The sequence below is a fragment of the Triturus cristatus genome, chromosome 7 (genome assembly GCF_964204655.1).
Source record: "Triturus cristatus chromosome 7, aTriCri1.1, whole genome shotgun sequence".
NCBI classification, from domain to species: domain Eukaryota; kingdom Metazoa; phylum Chordata; class Amphibia; order Caudata; family Salamandridae; genus Triturus; species Triturus cristatus.
In genome coordinates, this window is record NC_140590.1 from 888,588,722 (window position 1) to 888,607,294 (window position 18,573).

The window sequence follows — 18,573 nt, forward strand, 5'->3', positions numbered from 1 at the left end:
GATGAGCATAAAACGTTGCCACTGGGATTCTGCTCAAATGCCCAACACTCACTACTGCTGCTGGGAATATGGAAGATCTGCAGACTTTGGAACTGACCCTTCCACCTCTCCATTTCACCACTCCTGACCTGGGGCGTGCTGGAGGATGAGGCGGGGGCAGATGGCGCTTCCCAATAACCCAGTGAACTGTGCTTTCGATGGAACTTTGACAATGCCCCCTGGGCTGAATTTATAACTGTCTGTACTTACAGCGGTTCCCGAGCAACCTTGCCCGATGCCTGGTGAAGCTGTCCTATGCAGCTATAGAGGAGTTTGGTTGTGGTTCTTCCCTAGGCCGTCACCTACCCAGCCGAACATCGGACATTGTCTTCCTCGTCTCCCCGTTGTCGTCCACCTGCATTCCTTACCCCTTTTCACCGTTCCCCCTCTACCTTTAACTCCCCTGAAATAGCTCATATTATTGTGTAATCTCATGTCTTTCTCCTATGTCTATACTTGGCTATGTAAGTTTGGAACCTGTAACTCGCTGATCCTCATGTAAAGTGCTCTGATACATGCGGGTGTGGCCAGTGCCACTTAAAACTTTGCAAATAAGATAAATAAATAAATAAAAATGCACAACAAATCATAGGATCAATGCAATTGGAGACACTTACTTGCAAGAACTACAAATGCACAGCTAATGCCAACAATCACACTCCCATCTCTCAATTCAAGCAAGAACATGAACATCCTAGAATGGGGCAACACAGGGAACCAACGCAACAATCACAACCACATAGAAAACAATAGCAACTTGCCATATTTAGGGTAAATATTAGTAGGGAAGCATAGAGGGCAGACATTTTATGGTAAATAAATACACTCCATAGCTACACTGGCCATAAATACACTCCAAGATTGAGACTCCACAAGAGCATGATCCATGTTCTCCTATACTCCATCATGGCTATGGATTCTAAGCTGTTATGATCACTATGTTGCTATGTCACATGGGTCATGCATAGGATTAGCGGAGGTGCAATCAGCATCTCACAGCCATGTTTCCATTGTTTTTATTTATCTAATTAATTTAGCTTCCACTGCAAACCACACCCCATTTCCAAGTGATCATAAAGCAGATACTATAAGACCAGAAGGGACTTTGAAAAACTCAGTGACTTTAAGTAACCATGAGGCCATCAATGGCACAAACCTACAGTCAAGCACCCCTCGCCACAACTTTGTCCGCTTTAGTCACAAAGGATACACAAACCTCAACTTCAATTTGATATGTGAGATTAACATGTTTTATTACATGGTCTAAATGCCTCATTACTGACATTATGAATTAGCTATCTGGTATGCCAGTAGAAATTATAACCACCTCTGTGAGAAGACCACACCACAGTCTAATCTGCACTACACTACACCTCAAACGCTTTTGGTTTCCATTTCCAACATATAACCCGTCAAAACAATGCTGAAGACACCGCAATGATACTGGCCACCAGGGAGAATAGTTGAAACAAGGGACACCTTTGGACGTGTTACACCACCAAGCGAGTAATTGGAGGTGCTCAATTAGAAGTTCATGTGTCTTCATGAGGGCAGAGACGGAAGGGATGATGGCCCACCGGAAGCAGATGCTCCGTGTCTCGTTCTACAAAAAAGGGACATTAAATGATATCTTAAATTCCTGCACAACCATGAAAATGTTTGCTACAACCACAATCACTGTAGTGTACAACAAGAGCCCCAAACAGAAAAATATACTTTAGGTGAATTAATGTTTCTGTGTGCTATAAATATCAGCTACTTCATGTAACTAGTTTAATATTTTCCATATAAAGTTAAGTTTGTGTGCTTCTGGCAATATGTGGTTGTAGGTAGGTAGGTTTGTAGGTATGGTGTAGGGTAATTGTTTCTGGTTGTTATGCTTCTAGGGATGTGCTATTGAGCGGTCTTTGCCTTGATTTTATTATGACTTTATTATGTTTATTATTTATTATGTTTTTGTGATCTTCCCTTGTAGTACATGCTGACTTTGCCAAGCATTTGTTATGTCAACTCTACCAACTGTCTGTTGAAGCACATCTATACAGGCCAGCCCTGTCTATGCATAATAGTTAAGGGACTTCATGATTACTCCACTCGTACTCAGTGGAACTGCCCCCTACCAGAGGAACCTCTGCACATTTACATTTGACGGGGAGAAGCAGAGTTGGGTCTAATATAAAAATTTTCCTCCAAAATGAAATAAGTTTTATTGAGGTCTCCCTTCAAAATTATTTTGTCAGCTTTAGCACCTCGCATCATCCACTTGTCTAACCGAAGCTAGGATTAGAAAAAGTGCAACACATAGGCCACTCAAACTGTTATTCGTCCAGGTCATTTATTTGGGGTTGCTTTCTTTTATTTGGGACTTTTCTACTGTCAGTCGTGCGACAAATTGAAAGAAGTAGGTCAACGTACATCACTGCATATGTAAGGTTATGAGTCAAAGAGCTCCTCCTCAAATAGTTAAAAGTAAAAATGGTCAGAGTACTTGATTAAGTACAGACTCCCGTTTTATTTGTTTAGACATGAAGGTTCTTTTTCAAAGGTTCCAACATTCAAATTGTATCTTTTCTTGTTGTTATTTTGTTTTTTTCTTCACATTAAAGCAAAACAGCCGACACGTGTTTCACCCAGTTGCTGAATTTAGCCAGGGCTTTTTCAAGGCTTAAGATTCAAAGTAGAAGCGCATCTTATTGACATTGACACTTTGTTTTTCAAAAATTACTTCATATTAGAACAGAATGGATATTTAAATCTGTTCGAAAGAAAACGTAGTCCTGGGATTATTCCAACACGTTTCTTTCCACTGGAAAGAAACGTGTTGGAATTATCCCTCTTCCCTCATCCCTCAACCCAACCCTCTTCAACCTCTATATGACACCACTTGTAGACATTGTCAGATTGCATGACATCAACATCATCTACTATGCTGACGACATGCAACTTGTCCTCTTGCACCCCGCCTCAAGGAAGACCAACTTCCACAACTGCAGGAAGAACGTCTCAGCCTTTATTAAGAACAACTACCTCAAGCTCAACACGGATAATACTGAGGTCCCGATCTTCCACAAATACACCGCACTCTGGAATGACTCCTTGTGGCTTTTGGAACTCGGACCCACCCAATGCCAAAAGACCACGCGGCAACCTCTGCATCATCCTCTGCAACAAACTCTGCATGAAACGTCCGATCAACGAAGTCTCCTCAGCCTGCTTCCACACGCAAAATCTTCAAGTGGCTTCCCATCAGCACACGGAAGATGGTAACACAGGCCCTCATCACCAGCAGACTGGACTATGGCAGTGCACTCTATGTAGGCACCACCATCGAAATAATGCAAAGACTTCAGACAATCCAGAACGCAGCTTCCACACTGATTCTCAACCTGCCCAAGAGAACACACATTACCCAGCACCTGAAAGACCTCCACTGGCTACTGGTTCAGAAGAGATGTCTTTTCAAGCTCCTGGCCCACTCCCACAAAGCCCCCCATGACCAAGGACCCTCATACATTTTATTGTATTGTAATTGCATTTATATAGCGCTTACTACACCTAACGAGGCATCAAAGCGCTTTTTCGGAGAGTAGCACCCTACTCCGGAACCCATAAAGGATTAGTGCTGAATTAGCATAGTGACAATGTGAAAGTAATTTGAGTAGTGGATGTGTTAGTCAGTTATTTGGATATAGAAGGATAGTGGAGGGATAGCGCTTGCTACCCTTGATGGAGTGTTGAAGCGGTTTTTCGACATGTAGCACACATGAACCACCACCTGCACTTCCACTTACCAACCAGGAACCTCCACTCCACACACCTTGCCCTTGCACAGAACCCTTGCATATGCTGCTGCCGCGCTGGAGGACACTCCTTCTCCCACCTCGCCGTCAAAGCTTGGAACACCCGCCGCCTCCACACTGCACCGTCGCTGACCAACTTCAGGAAGGGGCTGAAGACCTGGCTCTTTGACCACGACTTGCAGCAAGTGCCTGGATACCCTTCCGGGTGACAAGTTGCACTCTACAACCGGATTGATTGATTGATCTTCATCAATCACTCTTTTAGTGGTCTATTGTGACAACTTGGCCTTCATGGCTCTCCCAAACATATGGGTTGCAGGACTTTGACCTGTAGTTGAATGGGGAGTTGATCAGTATGCACGAAGACCAGAATGAAGAGCTGATTTGAGTTTAAGCTTTTCCATTGCAGCATGCTGAACATTCTTTTTGTGCTTAGGGTGTTCATAAAATGCTCTACAATGCCGTACGTTTATGGCCAAAGAGATGTGCTTTTCTGATGCTTGATGTTCCTATGAGTAAGAAATTCTTTGAATTCTTGACTGTTGAAAAATGGGCCATTGCCAGGCTTCAGAATTGAATGAACGCCCCATGTTGAAAAATGCCATTTAGCCTCTCAACGACTTTTTCCTGAGTGATCTTTGAAAGGTCTTTTACCAAGGGAAAATTAGAATACTCATCGATGACTACTATTGGGTGATGTCCATTGTCAAGAGGTCCAAGGAAGTCAACCCTGATTCTCTTCCACGCATGCTTTGGAAGATCAGACATGCTCAATGGATACTGCACAAATGAGAGGTCTTTCAATTCCCTTTCAACTCTTTCATCAAGAGGATGAAACCAAACTCGAAGAACTTGCTTAGTGGTGAAAATTCCATGATGCCGCTCATGTGCCACGTCAATGACTTGCTGTCTCAGACTCTCTGGTATGATGATTCACAAACCTTGTAAGACGATACCTTCTTGGGTAACGGAAAGTTCATCTTTCAAATTGTTTAATTTGTGATATTCACTGCATTTGTAAGAGGTTCAGAGTGCTGTTTGCATGATTGATGTGCAATAAAGTCTTTGAGTATTGGCATATCACTGTCTGTGCTTGTGGAAGCAAAGATGTTTCCACTGATATAGCAGCAGGTGTACTGGACTTTAGGATGAAGTTAATATAGGCTTCAGCTGGTTTTGGAAGCGGTACTATCACACTGTACTAGCACTCGTGAAAAGCAGTCAGCAGGGTTTTGATCTTTTCCCTGGTTGGTGTACAATAGCGCACTCCTATTCCAGCAGTTGCAATCGCCACCTCTCAATGCGAGGGGACATCTTGGCTTTGGGATTGTTAAAGATGGTAAGCAATGCTTGATGAACTGTGACATGAATGAAATGCTTTCCATATAGAATCACATGAAAATGTTCACAAGCCCACACCATAGCTAGGCTTTTTTTTTAAGGTTGTGAATAGGCACTGTCAGTTTGTGACAAACCTATGCAAACATAAGCCACAATATGTCTTTGAACATTTGGATGTCCATTGTGTTGGGCAAGAATCGTGCCCAACCCTACTGGGCCTGCAACAACGTCTGTATGTAGCTTTGGATCAAAGTAGGCTATTTCAATTGCTTTCTCAGTTGCATGTTTGATTTTCTTGAAGCTTTGTTAACATTCATATGACCACTGAAATTCAGCATTTTGGTTTAAGTCTCTTAATGGGAGGACTTACCGTGGCAAAATCATGGCTATACGTAGAACAGTGACTGGCCATGCCAAGAAAAGAGCGTAACATGGTGACATCTTGTGGGGGACAGGTGGCTGACAAAGCCTATACTTTTGCCAGATCTGGAGTCAATCCATCATAGAAAATATAACCAAAGTATTTGGATTATTTTGTTGAACTTGCACCTCTCTGCATTCAAAGAGAGACCTGCATCAGCAAGTATAAGGAACCCTTGTGTAAGAACTTTTTCATGTTCCTTTTGTGTAGCCTCAAAGACCAATATATCATCACTGTAATTGAAAACATGTGTGACTGTCGGCATTATGCAACGAATGACATATTAAAACAGTTCTGCAACTGATGACACACCGAAACTTAATCTTTTATGTCTTAACACACCAATATGGGTAGAAAAGGTAGTAATGTACCTGACATTTTCTTCTAGTTCCAATTGATGATATCCATTGTTCAGATCAATGCGAGGATAGACTTTGGCACCATTTAGCTGTGTGATCTTGTTGGCAATGTGTGGACCTGGATGTCTTTTTCTTTCAATTGCCTTGTTAGCTTGACGCATATCAGCACAGATGCGTACAGCTCCTTCGCTGTCCTTTTTAGAAACTACCACTATGGGCAAAACCCTTGGTGTCAGACCAGTTGATCGCTCAATGATATCATGCTTTAGTAATGTCTCACTTTCTTTTTCATCAGCTTCCTATAACCTAAATGCAATTCAATGTCACTGAGCAACAGGATGAATGCCCTCATTAATATTCAGTTGCACCTTCATTACCTTAAGTTTTCCTAATCCATGAAACAATGATGGAAACTGACTCACAACTTCATGATAAGCTTTTATGTTGTAATTTACAGATATCAGTCCCATTTTAGCAGCAGCACTAAAATTGAGCAAACCGGCACTTGACGAAGTACCTAGATTGGTGCTTGTACTTTTGTCTTTTTGTGCTTCATGGTTGCTACAAAAGAACCTTGACTTTATAATTACATTGAAGCATCCCATGTATACACTTTAGTCTTCAATGGTGTGAGACTGGACGCAGTTCGTTGTATTTTTCATCAAGCAAGATATTTATCAATGCACCACTGTTTATGATAAAAGGTATGGAACAACCATTCACCTTTAGTGTGATTTTAGGGCAGTGTCTAAATGAATTTTGTAACTTCACTTGTCGATCTTTCTTTGACTTGCTTTCTTCCTTGCATGCGGCATATAAAACATGTGCATGTTTTCCAATGATTTTGAAAAACTTTTGAACGAAGATTTAGACAATGATCGGCTTTGTTTAGTTTCCATACTTAATTGATGTGGATGCTTGGCCTTGTGGGCATGAGTAGAATGTCTCTACTGGAACGTTGGGGGGTCCATTTTCTTTTCTTGACATGACGCTCTTCGTTTTTCAAAAAGGATCTCATTCCGGCAGCCCTTGCATAATTGTCCAATAGTGGGACATTCATTTTCATGTGGAAAAAAAAATATCTGCATCTGAAGCACAGTTTCTTTTTCATTGGAGACATCACTTTGTGCCCCTCAACCTTGTGCCTCTGCTTAATTCTCAAATTCAAAGCATACTCACTCTGGCCTTTTCCAGCCTCCTTGTTGGCAGCTTGTCGTCCTGCACATTCCTCAACTCTTGCAGCCATGAGTACGCACTCCAAACTGAGCGTTTCTCTCAGCATTCATCATTGGAATGAATCGGAAAGGCAACTATTTGGCGCTAATATTCTGCTTTTTGGCGGTATTGAATTGAAGTGGTGGTTTCAGGAAAATCAAGGCATTCTAACCAGTTGTGAAACTTACTGATTTTGAGAGTATGGGGTGGTCAGACAGTGCTGGCTAGGCACCGAATTATGTGCATTTCAGAAGTACTGGTTTAGTACTTGAACGGGGTCGTCTGGCCCACTCACCAGACGTGCTGCTCCTTTTTCCTCTATTCCAGTAAGTACTTGTTTTGTGTCTTGCATGTGTGCTTCGCCATTTTTAATCTTCCACATTGTACCTTGTTTCCATGGCCTTTAGCGTTTCTCTATATGGCTGTTTTTCTTCTAGCACTTCCTTGTACCTGGCTATCACTCCTTTTGACACTTCTCTGTACCTGCCTTTATTGTTCAGTTTGGCTTATGGCTCTGTGTTGCGTTGTGGCACAGTAACTCTTTCATGGCTTCCCCAGCAGGTTTCTGGCCGATAATCCACAATTTTCTTTGTAAAGCCTTCATCTTCTTCAAAAGCTTTGCACTGACTGGAGTGACACTTTGACTCAACATACGCCAACTATCAATCTTCACTTTGGCTGAGGCGCATGTGGCACTCATAAGCAGTTTGCTGGACCTCAGCAAACTCTCTGGGAGAGCACTTTAGTTTCTTTGGGTTTTTATCCCCTATCTCGTTGTTAGTTGTAGCATCATCCCAGGCTCAGTGCATGCAAGTGGTTACACCACAAGGGGACCTTGGTATTACACGTCTGTATTCCTTAGCGTGTAACGGTTAACTGAACATTCTCCATCATGAATTCTATCAACAACAACCAAGCACTTGCGTTACTGGTCTATGGAGTCCGTCATGAACCAAGAGGGTCTCATCTAGAACTCATAACACACTACAACAGATGTTTCAGAACATTTCATTATTTATCATTGTATATTGATACTCTTAACTCTTCACATTTGTTCTTTAATGCTGTTTCAGACAATATTTGTAGGACATTTCTTATCCTATAACCATCCACTTCCAAATCACTACTCATTCATAATATACTTTTATGAGCAAGTAAAATGATATAAATCCCCACGCTGACCTGTAGCATTCCACATAAGTTTGTGAAAACCATGCTGCACCACACCTCCTTTGTTTAGCATGATCAGATTAAGTCTACAAATCCATGTATTAGGTGTGAGCTGAATAAATCATCACTTAACAAGTTAGATATATTTTTATTATATTTCCAACAGTAGTTACAGGACGTATGGTCTAATGGCAGTGTACACGTTTCCATATATCTCTTGCATAATAATTACATTATAAGACTCCTGAATGAGTCTCTGTGTTATTCTTTGTAATTCAACGTTATCGTGGTATTGTCAATTACGTTTCCCCAGTGTTATCAGTGCTTAACTTGAGCATTTGGTTGTCGGTGGTGCCAACCCTCACTCATTTCTGGGGAGCGGCACTTATTTTTCCTCATCAGATGTTGACCGTGAGCAAGAGAGGGAAAAAGACACATACAGGTAAGAAAAGTGAGGAGAAACACAGAAAAAAATGGCACAAAGGGAGAAAGCGGGACTGACAAGTGTAAGATAAAAAGGAGTAGCACTGTCTGATAGTGGATGAAACAGGCCAGAGGTGAATTCAAGACTATGCAGCCTTGGTATCAGTGCGCCTATTTTTAGTAGCACCACCAGAACAGAGCTTTGGGCACTCGCACTCATTCTTTTACAAATTAAGCAATGAGTGTTATCAATCTTCATACAGCTTTCTGGGCCTGTCTTATCAACTCTAATTTAGCAGCAGATATCTTGCTTACCACCTTTCTCTGCCTAGCCTTTCTGTATAACGAGTTGACCTAAAAAGCCACAGTGAATCAGCTACAAAATTCATAATAGAAAGTGAAAATTCAAATACATTATTCTCATTGCCAAGTTCTACAATTTCACCCTACCCATTCGGGAGATAAATCCGCTTTATTACAGTCTGTGTTTTTGTTAAAATTTTTGGGGCCTATTTTCGTGGAAATGCAGGGGAGGGGATCTTCTAATTTTCTACAAGGTTCAGATTTGAAAGAAAATGTTTTCAGCACTTAGCCCAAGTGGCATAAGACATTAATATCAGTTCATCTTAAGTTACAACTGAAGATCATCTTATCTGTCCATAGGCCTGTTCACAAACTGTAACTAATTACTTACCAGTAAAGTGAAAATATTAGGGGCAAGGACCTGAAATCTCATTCAATTCCGAGCTTAGCTATTGAATTACAAAACAAAAGAAATCGTGGGTGGGATGTGGGGGCATATTGTGAAACCCATCGTTGATTTCAGCATGGAAAAACTTGACACCATGAGGCCTATTAGGATGGCGGGCGAACCTTGCGGTGCTTGGACCGGCTGCCAGTGGTGCGGCGGTCCCGCACCGGCAATTAGGATGCCACCGTGGCATTGGCATCCCCCATCCACATCATTGTGGCGGGCGGTGCACACAGCACCGCCCGCCACAATGCTATGGCTGCACACTGTGCATTTGCATACACAATGTGGCAGGCACCGTGTGGTGCCTGCCACGTTGTGCATGCAAATGCAGGGGGGTACCATAGGTACCACCCATGTGCCCCCCACCCCCTCAACATCCTGGGGACCCGCAACAGGCCCCAAACTGCGAAATCCGCATGCCTTTCCATGGTGGCGTTGGCCCGCATGCATAGTAATATGGATGGTGGTGTCTAACAGACACCGCCACCATGTTCAAACCTTTTCCGCCCGGTCGACTCATCGACCATGCGAAAAAGCTGCGGACGGTCTATTCGTCTGCTGCAGTACCCCCTGCCAACATAATCAGGTGGGGGGTAAATTGCATGCGGGGGCTGGATAATGGCGGGCGGATCGCCACCGCCATACAGGAGGTGGCGATCCGCCCGCCATTATACTAGACCCCTATGTGTCTGTTTTGTTTGACACAGTTCTGTACTGGGACTTATATTTCAATTGGTCCTGGAGAGAGATGAGCTCCTATTTCTATTTTCAGATGTAGTTTGTTTGTTTATGCATTGTTGTATAGAGCAGCATTCTCTGTGTACTTAACATCTTAACAATGTTGTGTTATAGGTAGTCCCAATGGAGGCTGTACCATAGATGGTAGGGTGGGAAACCCAGGCATGTAGGAGGTTGGCAGCTGTTTTGATGTTTGACCCTGGTAAGTGGTGTTTCCAATTATGTGTTTTGGGTGGTTCTAGTGGGGTTGGCTCTTATGCTCATCATCAGAACCCTTCCTGTCATCTATGATTTATGTTGTTTTATGAGGATAGTCTAGGGTCTCCCAGGGGTATTTTTGTTGCTCAATGTTTTTTGCAATGTGCTCTTCTTACTTGATCCTTTTTTTTGGTGGAGTTGTTTGAAAGAGGTTTGTTTGTTGTTTTAGTGTGTCAGTTGTCTTGAAGTGGATGATGAGGAGTGTGGATGATCTGTATTACATTTGGTGTGGTTGAGTACATTTATATTATTATGTTGAAGATTCCAGCCATTAAATGAGTTTTTAGTTATTCTGAGAAATTGAGTTTTTAATTGAGTGGGGTGTTAACCCAGTTAAAGCAACAGCCACAATCCCTGTCAGAGTGAACCACAAAAAAAGTGACTAAAATAACCGGTGCTTAACCCTCTTGTAGCTTAGAACAAAAGCAGTCAGGCTTAACTTGGAGGTAATGTGTAAAGTATTTATGCAGAACACAAACAGTAGTAAAGTGTAAAAAGAACACAAATTAAACAGAACACACCAAATTAAAAACAACAGAGTAAAATCTAATAAATTATTTGAAACCAAAACAACAAAATTCCAATTAGTAGAACCAGAGATTTTAATGTTTAAGGTATTAGTGGCTCAAAACACAACCACGGACATCTAGTCGCATGAGGAGTCAAAGTCAAAATATGGTCAACAACTATGTAGTACGAGTCAGATACAAAAATTGGACTTTGAAGAACCAGTCTCTGAGAAGGTAGAAGTTCAGCAGGGAAGGCTGTAAGCAGTGTCTGAGGAGAAGGCATCATCCCCTGGAAGCCACTGGGTGAAGTTGTGGTTAAGATTTCCATGTTCGGACTTAGTCTCTTTGTCAGAAGTTGAAAATCACCAGTGGGATGAGCCTGGATTTTTGGAGGTTACAGCCGATGAGAGTTCCATGAGGCTCGATACCCTGTTGGCAAAGGGCTGCTAAACCAATTTTGCTGCTGCGGAGAAGAACGTAGCTGCTGTTAAGTTAAGAAAACAGGCGATGCACCTTAGTCAGATAGACAAGCAGGTTGGTCTCTGTCTACTCTGTTCTCAGAGCAGTTTTTAAACAAAACATTTCTAAGTCCCATGTTTTGGATTTTGGATATCTGGCCACCTTTAGCACCACCACCAAGGGTCGAGGACTAGGAGGGCCACCACTTTGGGTGAGGGGGGTTAGGACTCACTCAAGCTGGGTCCAGTTGCTTCAAGATGGTTGGAGTCTTTTCTGTACCTACGGCTCTGAAATGGAGGTCAGTCAACTACTCCTTGGATTCACACTGGTAGTCATGGGTTCAAGCATTGGAATAGGGTCCATGCAACTTGGCATGTCGCTGAGCGTTCAAGGCAGGCTTCAGACAGCAGAACAGTCTTTCCAGGTACAACAAAAATGTCCTCTGAAGGTACACAGCAGGCCACAGCAGCAGACAGTCCTCTGAGAGTCCTTCCGCAGGTCCAGAAAGTGAACTGAGGAGTCCAAGGAGGAAACTTTTTATGCCTGTGCCTTCTTTGAAGAAGGAGACGTTTTTAGAGAATTCCCTTTGATATGCTTTAAGTTTTCTGCCTTACCTGCCCTGGCTCCAGTCTGTCTGCATGAACAATGCAGGGGTGACTAGTCCTTTGCGTGAAGGCAGACTATTCACTTACAAATGGGGCTGTGCCCAGCTCAGCCTCCCCATCCTGCCAGTGATGGCCCATACAGGTACACCCAATCCCTCGATTGTGTGACTGTCTGGCAGGAATAAACAAAGTCCAACTACACCCAGTCTTGTTACCCAGGAAGAGGCTGCAGGCACTAAACAGGGCAGAAAAATGCCAACTTTCTAAAAGTGGCATTTTCAAATTGTAACTTAAAATCCGACTTGACCATTAAAAATGGTTCTTAAAATTAAAATTTCTCAGACACCAAACATATGTTCACCTGTTACCTATGAAAAGTTAGCACTTATCAAATGTAATAAGGCAACCCAATGTAATCCTATGGGGGAGGTAGGCCTCACAGTAGCAAAAAACCAATATTGGAGATTATCACTACCATAACATGTAAAACTTAAAAGTAAATGTTCACCCTTTTAATTACAATGCACATTGCCCAATTGGATACCTAGGGCCCACCTTAGGGGTGACTTATATGTAATAAAAAGGGAGTGTACTGCTTGTCAAAGTGGGTTGTATTGCCAAGTTAAATTCACAGTTTCAAACTGCATTCAGGCTGCAGTGGCAGCCCTGGGGCATTTTTTAAGGGGCTACTTAAGTGAGTAGCACAATAGGTGCTGCAGGCTCACTAATAACATTTAATTCACAGGTGGTCCTGGGTGGGTATATGGCATACCCCTGTACTAGGAGCTTATATGTAAATAATTAAATATGCCAATCAGGTGAAAGCCAAGTTTACCATGTGTACAGGAGAGAGCATAAGCACTTTAACACTGGTTTGGACTGGTAATATTTGCAGAGTCCTAAAGCCAATAACAACGAATTGAGCAAAAATAGAAGGGGTGAAGGCACGAGGTTTGGGGATGACCCTGCAGAGAGGGCTAAGTCCAACAGTTCTGTTGTGCTAGATATAGTACAACACCCAGAACTGAACTATCCTGGGACACTAAGCATGCATTGTATAGTGCAGTCACATGATACCTACTGTAACTGATGTGGTTTTTGCTTCAATATTGTTTAGTGTGGTATAATATTTTATGTATGAAAGAGTGTATTTGGATTTGATGCAATTTGTCATGGATGGTATAGTGTTTGAGGAGTATTGTGAATTCTATAATGAGGCTCAGTAATTTGAATTTTGAAGTGGTTTCTTTGAAGTGATGTGATTTTATTGCTACGGGTTGAGTGTTGATACCTTGTGAGTAAAGGTGAGTATTTAAAAAGGTTGTGATGTGTCAGTGTTGTGTGAAGGATTGTTCTGTCATGTTTTTATTGTTTGTAGATTTCAATGTCGGTGCTCTAATAGGAAAATTTGAGAGACAATACAATGTGTATGTTGAGGTAACCGCCGCGGATCGCACAGGTAAATGCTGTTGGGCGGTGAGGCGGGGCAGGGCAGGGTGGGGGGTAGTGGAATTGGACATAAAACAGCAATGTAATACCTAACAAAATAAATAAATAAAATCACTTATCTTGCACTCCTTGCATCGCTGAAGTCTGCGATTCGGCGAACGCAAGGTAAGTGCTTTAATTTATTTATTTTGTTAGTTTTTACATTGCTGTAGTATGTCCGATTCCACTACCCCCCACCCTGCCTTGCCCCGCCTCACCGCCCCACAGCATTTACCTGTGCGAGCTGCGGCTGTGTGGAAAGCTGTTGTTTAATGAGGAGTGTCGTTTTTGGCCTTGGAGTAGAGGGATCGTTTTATAAGGGAATGAAAGCGCAATAGATAGGTAAAAAATGGGAGTGAGAAAGGAGAAGGACTGTGATAAAAAGCATACTGCATAGAAAAGGAAGATAGGTTTGATAGTATGCAGGAGGTAAGAGTACTGGGTAATCAGGATAAGGTAGACAGAAGATTTGGGAAGGGTGACGAAGGTAGAGACAAGAGACTGAAGATTTGGAGAATGAGGTATGTGTAAATGTTGGGGGTGAAGAGCACTGGTAAGACGGGTGTTTGGGATGAAAATCTGATCATCGCATTGTTGTGCTTACTTGTTTTACATTTTTAAACCTCTATCAAAGGACCAAAATTCTCCTTTCTCAACCCAGGTCTCTTTTCCTCTTTTGCCTGCTCACTGTAGTAATGTGCTGATCCTGAGAGAATCCTTGATGTTTATTCTTCTCTGCTTCTCAAGCCCCAGCTTACCCCCTCAGCACTTAATGGCCTTGCAGAGGATGGCAAACCAACTCCATCACTAAACTGCCTAGATGTTGGGTATCTCCATGCCCCAGAAAATCTGGGCCCCTCTCTGTTCGTTCTTCAACACAGTGACTCATCCACAGCTGCAGCCTTCTGTCTCTCTGCCCTCTTCTGCCTCACTAACTGTCTCAACTCCCTCACTCCAGATTTGGTTCACACCTCCACCGCTCTTTCATCCCTGTAGCAATTCGGCTCCCACCATTGAAATGCTATGAAGCTGACCAGTCTTCTCAATCTCCACCGCCAGGCCTAACCATCATAATGTCTTCTCCCCATCCATCTTACTCACCCATCTCTAACCAATGTGCGGTGTCTGAAACATTCCTTTCTGCTGACCCCATAATTGGCATAATCACTCTCGCCCTCTGCCCTCAAAATGCAACCACCATAAGGAACCACCAGCTCCCATTCTCCTTGTCTATCGCTTGCATACACCTTTTTCCTTAATTTACTTCCTTCCTTCTCTTACCCACCTCCTCGTAGTGAGAAAGAACTAGAGGGGACCCCCTGTCTCCTTCTCTTGGGACAGGAGGATGTACTCTTGATACATTTCCCTACTTTCCCTTTTACCCAGAATATCCGCCCTTGCATCGCCACTTTAGTGATGGTTGCATCTGACCACACAGGGACACTGGAGAAACCTCCATCCTCGCCACCTGCAAGCTCAACACGACAGTAAAAGATAGGTCCTGGCAACTCATCTCCTCAATCTTCCATACCCCACAGTAGATCGGTGCAAAACAGCTAGGGCGACTAGAAGGACCACTTACTATCACTTGTTCCCACCTCATCACAGGAGACCAGGGAATGGTACAGAGGACCAGAGAACTCCTGCAGTTATACATTGACAGCATTTCTGCACTTCTTTGTCCATGACCATCTCTAGAGTACCCCTCCACATGTGCTAACATCTTTTTGTTCCCCATTTTCCATACATGAACATCTGGTTCATGTCTGTACCCTCCCCCCCCTCCTTCAGTGACCAAACCCCCTCCCCCTATGCTGGCACTGTGCTGCCGTCCCAGTATCACTGCACATCTTTGCCTTTGTGTCCCGCCATACTCCTGTTTGAACTCTTGTCTAATTTCACCTACTAGGAAAGGTAGACAGATTTTCCACATGGCCAATGAAACATGTGCAACATGCATGAGCTACAACCTGCCTTCATCTCCCCCCCCCCTCAGGCAACAGCAATCTTCCACCCAATCACTTATCCAGTCTTTGTCATTCTATTGGTTCCTGGTTGGAAATATCTCCCCACCAAGTCTTAGCAGATGCTGCAGACTGCAGATCCTGTCACATATGCCACCAATTATTACCTGCAAGTCGGTCTGTTCCCAGGGCCTCCTACATGCTCCTCCGCCTCTATTGCTCTGTGCGGTAGCTGACCACCAGAAATCCATTAACTCCTTCACAGCTGCGTTCCTCTCCTTTGTTATGCTGCCGGAGGTCAAAGTGAAACAAAATAAATCCTCTGTGCTGACCCAAACCAACCATTCCCTACTGAATCACGAATACTACACGCAAGTACCAACTATGCACCAGACAAGTATGGGTGAGACTCTTGAATTCTCTATTTTGGCTCTGCAGCCTTAGAACTCCGTATCCTGACAGTGCTGGGGCCTTCACCCACTCACTCTTCCACTGATTCACGAATCTGCCATTTTGCTAAATATCGAAGCATAGCTTTATTTGGATCCATTAGAAAAACATGTATTTGTTTAGTACTCGCAGCTCGTTATCTCTCCATACAGTTGTTGTGTTTACAGGCATGTAGGTGTCTGTAGAGCTTACTGTTTCTTGAATAGCTCACACAAGTCTTATTAAGATTTGCATCCACCCTGGGCTGCCCTGTCTCTGTGGCATTTCCTATTCCTCTTCCGGTTCAAGCTTTAGAATGCTCGGCTAAAGGAGAAAACAGTTTTCCATTAGGCGCCCGCCCCATTCTTAGAATGCTAGAAGTAAAATATACAGAATTGCTTCTTTATTGCTGAAAAACGAAAATATAACTTCTGGAAATTGCCATCCTTCCTCGAGCAAACAAGTCAAAGTCGTTCACATGGAGAAGTATTTTTAATTTTCCACGGCGTGGGTATGCTGACCCCTGAGACCGAACAAAGTCACGTATTCCTGATCGTGGTTGTGAGAAGTTGGCCTGGTATATGCTGTTCACTAGTTCTAGTGACCACCTTGTACCATGCCAAGCAACCCTTATGGTGTGGTTGTAAGTCAACCTTTTTGGACTAGCTGCCCTAGTGGTAGCGTAGGCTAAGCAGTCTTTGAGGCTAAACTCGTGAAGCGTGTTAAGCAAGCTGTTTTACCAATAGTAACCCCCTTTTATACCAATGAAAGGACACCACACAGATATATATTCAAAATATATATGTATTTATTTCTCAAAGTAACCCCTAGTCTCTTTATGAGCACAGGAGCACAAATCGTCAAACAAGATTATCACAGAATACACAGAAGTTGCACTTTATATGGATAGGCCCTGGTGGCCACTCGAACCATATACTAAAATAGTGGTATAAGTACCACGAACAGAAAAGGGAAAAGGCCTAGGGCCTCTAGAATCGCTGGGCCTACAAGGAGCTAACGTCAGTTAGTGACCAGGAGGTCCACGGGTGGCGTGTGCAGAGCAAATAGTCACACGCGTGCTCCCATAGGTTTCAATGGGTGCGTAAAAAGTACAAAGTTACTGCAAAAGGAATCTTCCGGATGACCTAGGAACTTAAGATTTGGAACACAGGCACTAGAGATGTATTACTACACATGGGCACCGGAGTACCAGCTTTACCTCACCCACAGGAAGCGGGTGCATAGGCCTCAAAGTGCGTCGGGTTTCTTCTATCTGTTCCGTTGAGCCTGGGACAAAGATGCTGCAGGCGGTCGGTCGGGAAGAGATGCAGTGGATCCAAGAGTGGATCGGAGATGTTGAAGACCTGTAAGCAGAGGGGACAGTGTTCACAGTCACTAGCCAGTGACCAGCGTGGCACCAGGTGGGTACCAGGCGATGTCGGGTGCAAACAGGTGATGAGGGGTAGCTTGTCTCCGCAGCCACGTGGTCCCTGAAGGTCGACGACGTCCAGGAGTCGGCTCACGAGCTGTCCCACGCAGGCTCTCGCTGTCGGCGGTGTCGGCGACTTGATCGAAGCAAACAAGCCTTGGCAAAAGCAATTGCAGGAGGATTCGGAAATCAGCTGTTGGTTCTGACCAGCAAGGTCAGAGGGATTGCTCCTTTGGAGGGGAGCAAGGGCCAGTCTGGAGCAACCAGACCAGCGGTGTTTGTCGTAGATTTCGTCGCCAAGATGGCCACTAGCCAGCGGGCCAGCAACCGGTTAGGCGCGTCGAGTGGCAAAATGCAGAAGGGCCCCACGCAGATCGTGGAGATGCTGGAGGGCTCACCTTTGGTGCAGATGCTGCTCGGGGGTTGGGCTTCTCAGGACCCAAAGCACAACTTGGAGGGAGCCTCGGTTGTTGCACTGGTCAGCTTGTCGTAGTCGTTTCAAGATGGCTGGCTCCACGTGTCTCGGTGCCTCCACGGGTCTCCTCTTTGCAGGGACTGTGGATCGGGCGGTGAGAGGTCTGGAGGTCCAGGTCTTGTCAGTCTCTGGGCTCGGGCTCCGGCGGGAGGCGGCGGCAAAGCAGACGGTGATTCGCTGGATGGTGCTTGCGTTAGCAAGGTGGTCACTCCCTGACCACAGGGGAGATTTTCTTCAGTCTTCTGTGCAGCAGAATGTCGAAGTTCCCGTCTTCTTCTTAGTTTCAAGTTGATTCCAGGATGTCTGAAGTCTTAGGACACAGCTCCTACCTTTATTCGGATTCTAGGGGCCGGACTACCTGCTAGGTCCCTCCCTATGGGTGGGACCAGGAAGGGGGGTGGTTACACCCCCAATCCTTTGTCCAGCTCGCCCCAGGCCCGGGACTGGTGTGCCCCAGGACCGGTTTGAACTGGCATATGCACCGAGGCTCCTTGTGAGCCACAGGCATGTCTGGTTTCTTTCAAGCCCTACCTGACCAATACACAAAATCCTGTCTGGGGTGGTGCATGCACCTCCCCTGGCAGGAAACCCTTTGTCCACACCTCCCAAGCTGGAAGGACTCCCAGCAGCAGGAGGGCAGACTTGTGTCTGTGGTGGCAGCATCCATTTTGTGGAGCTGAGGCTATGTCTGATTTTA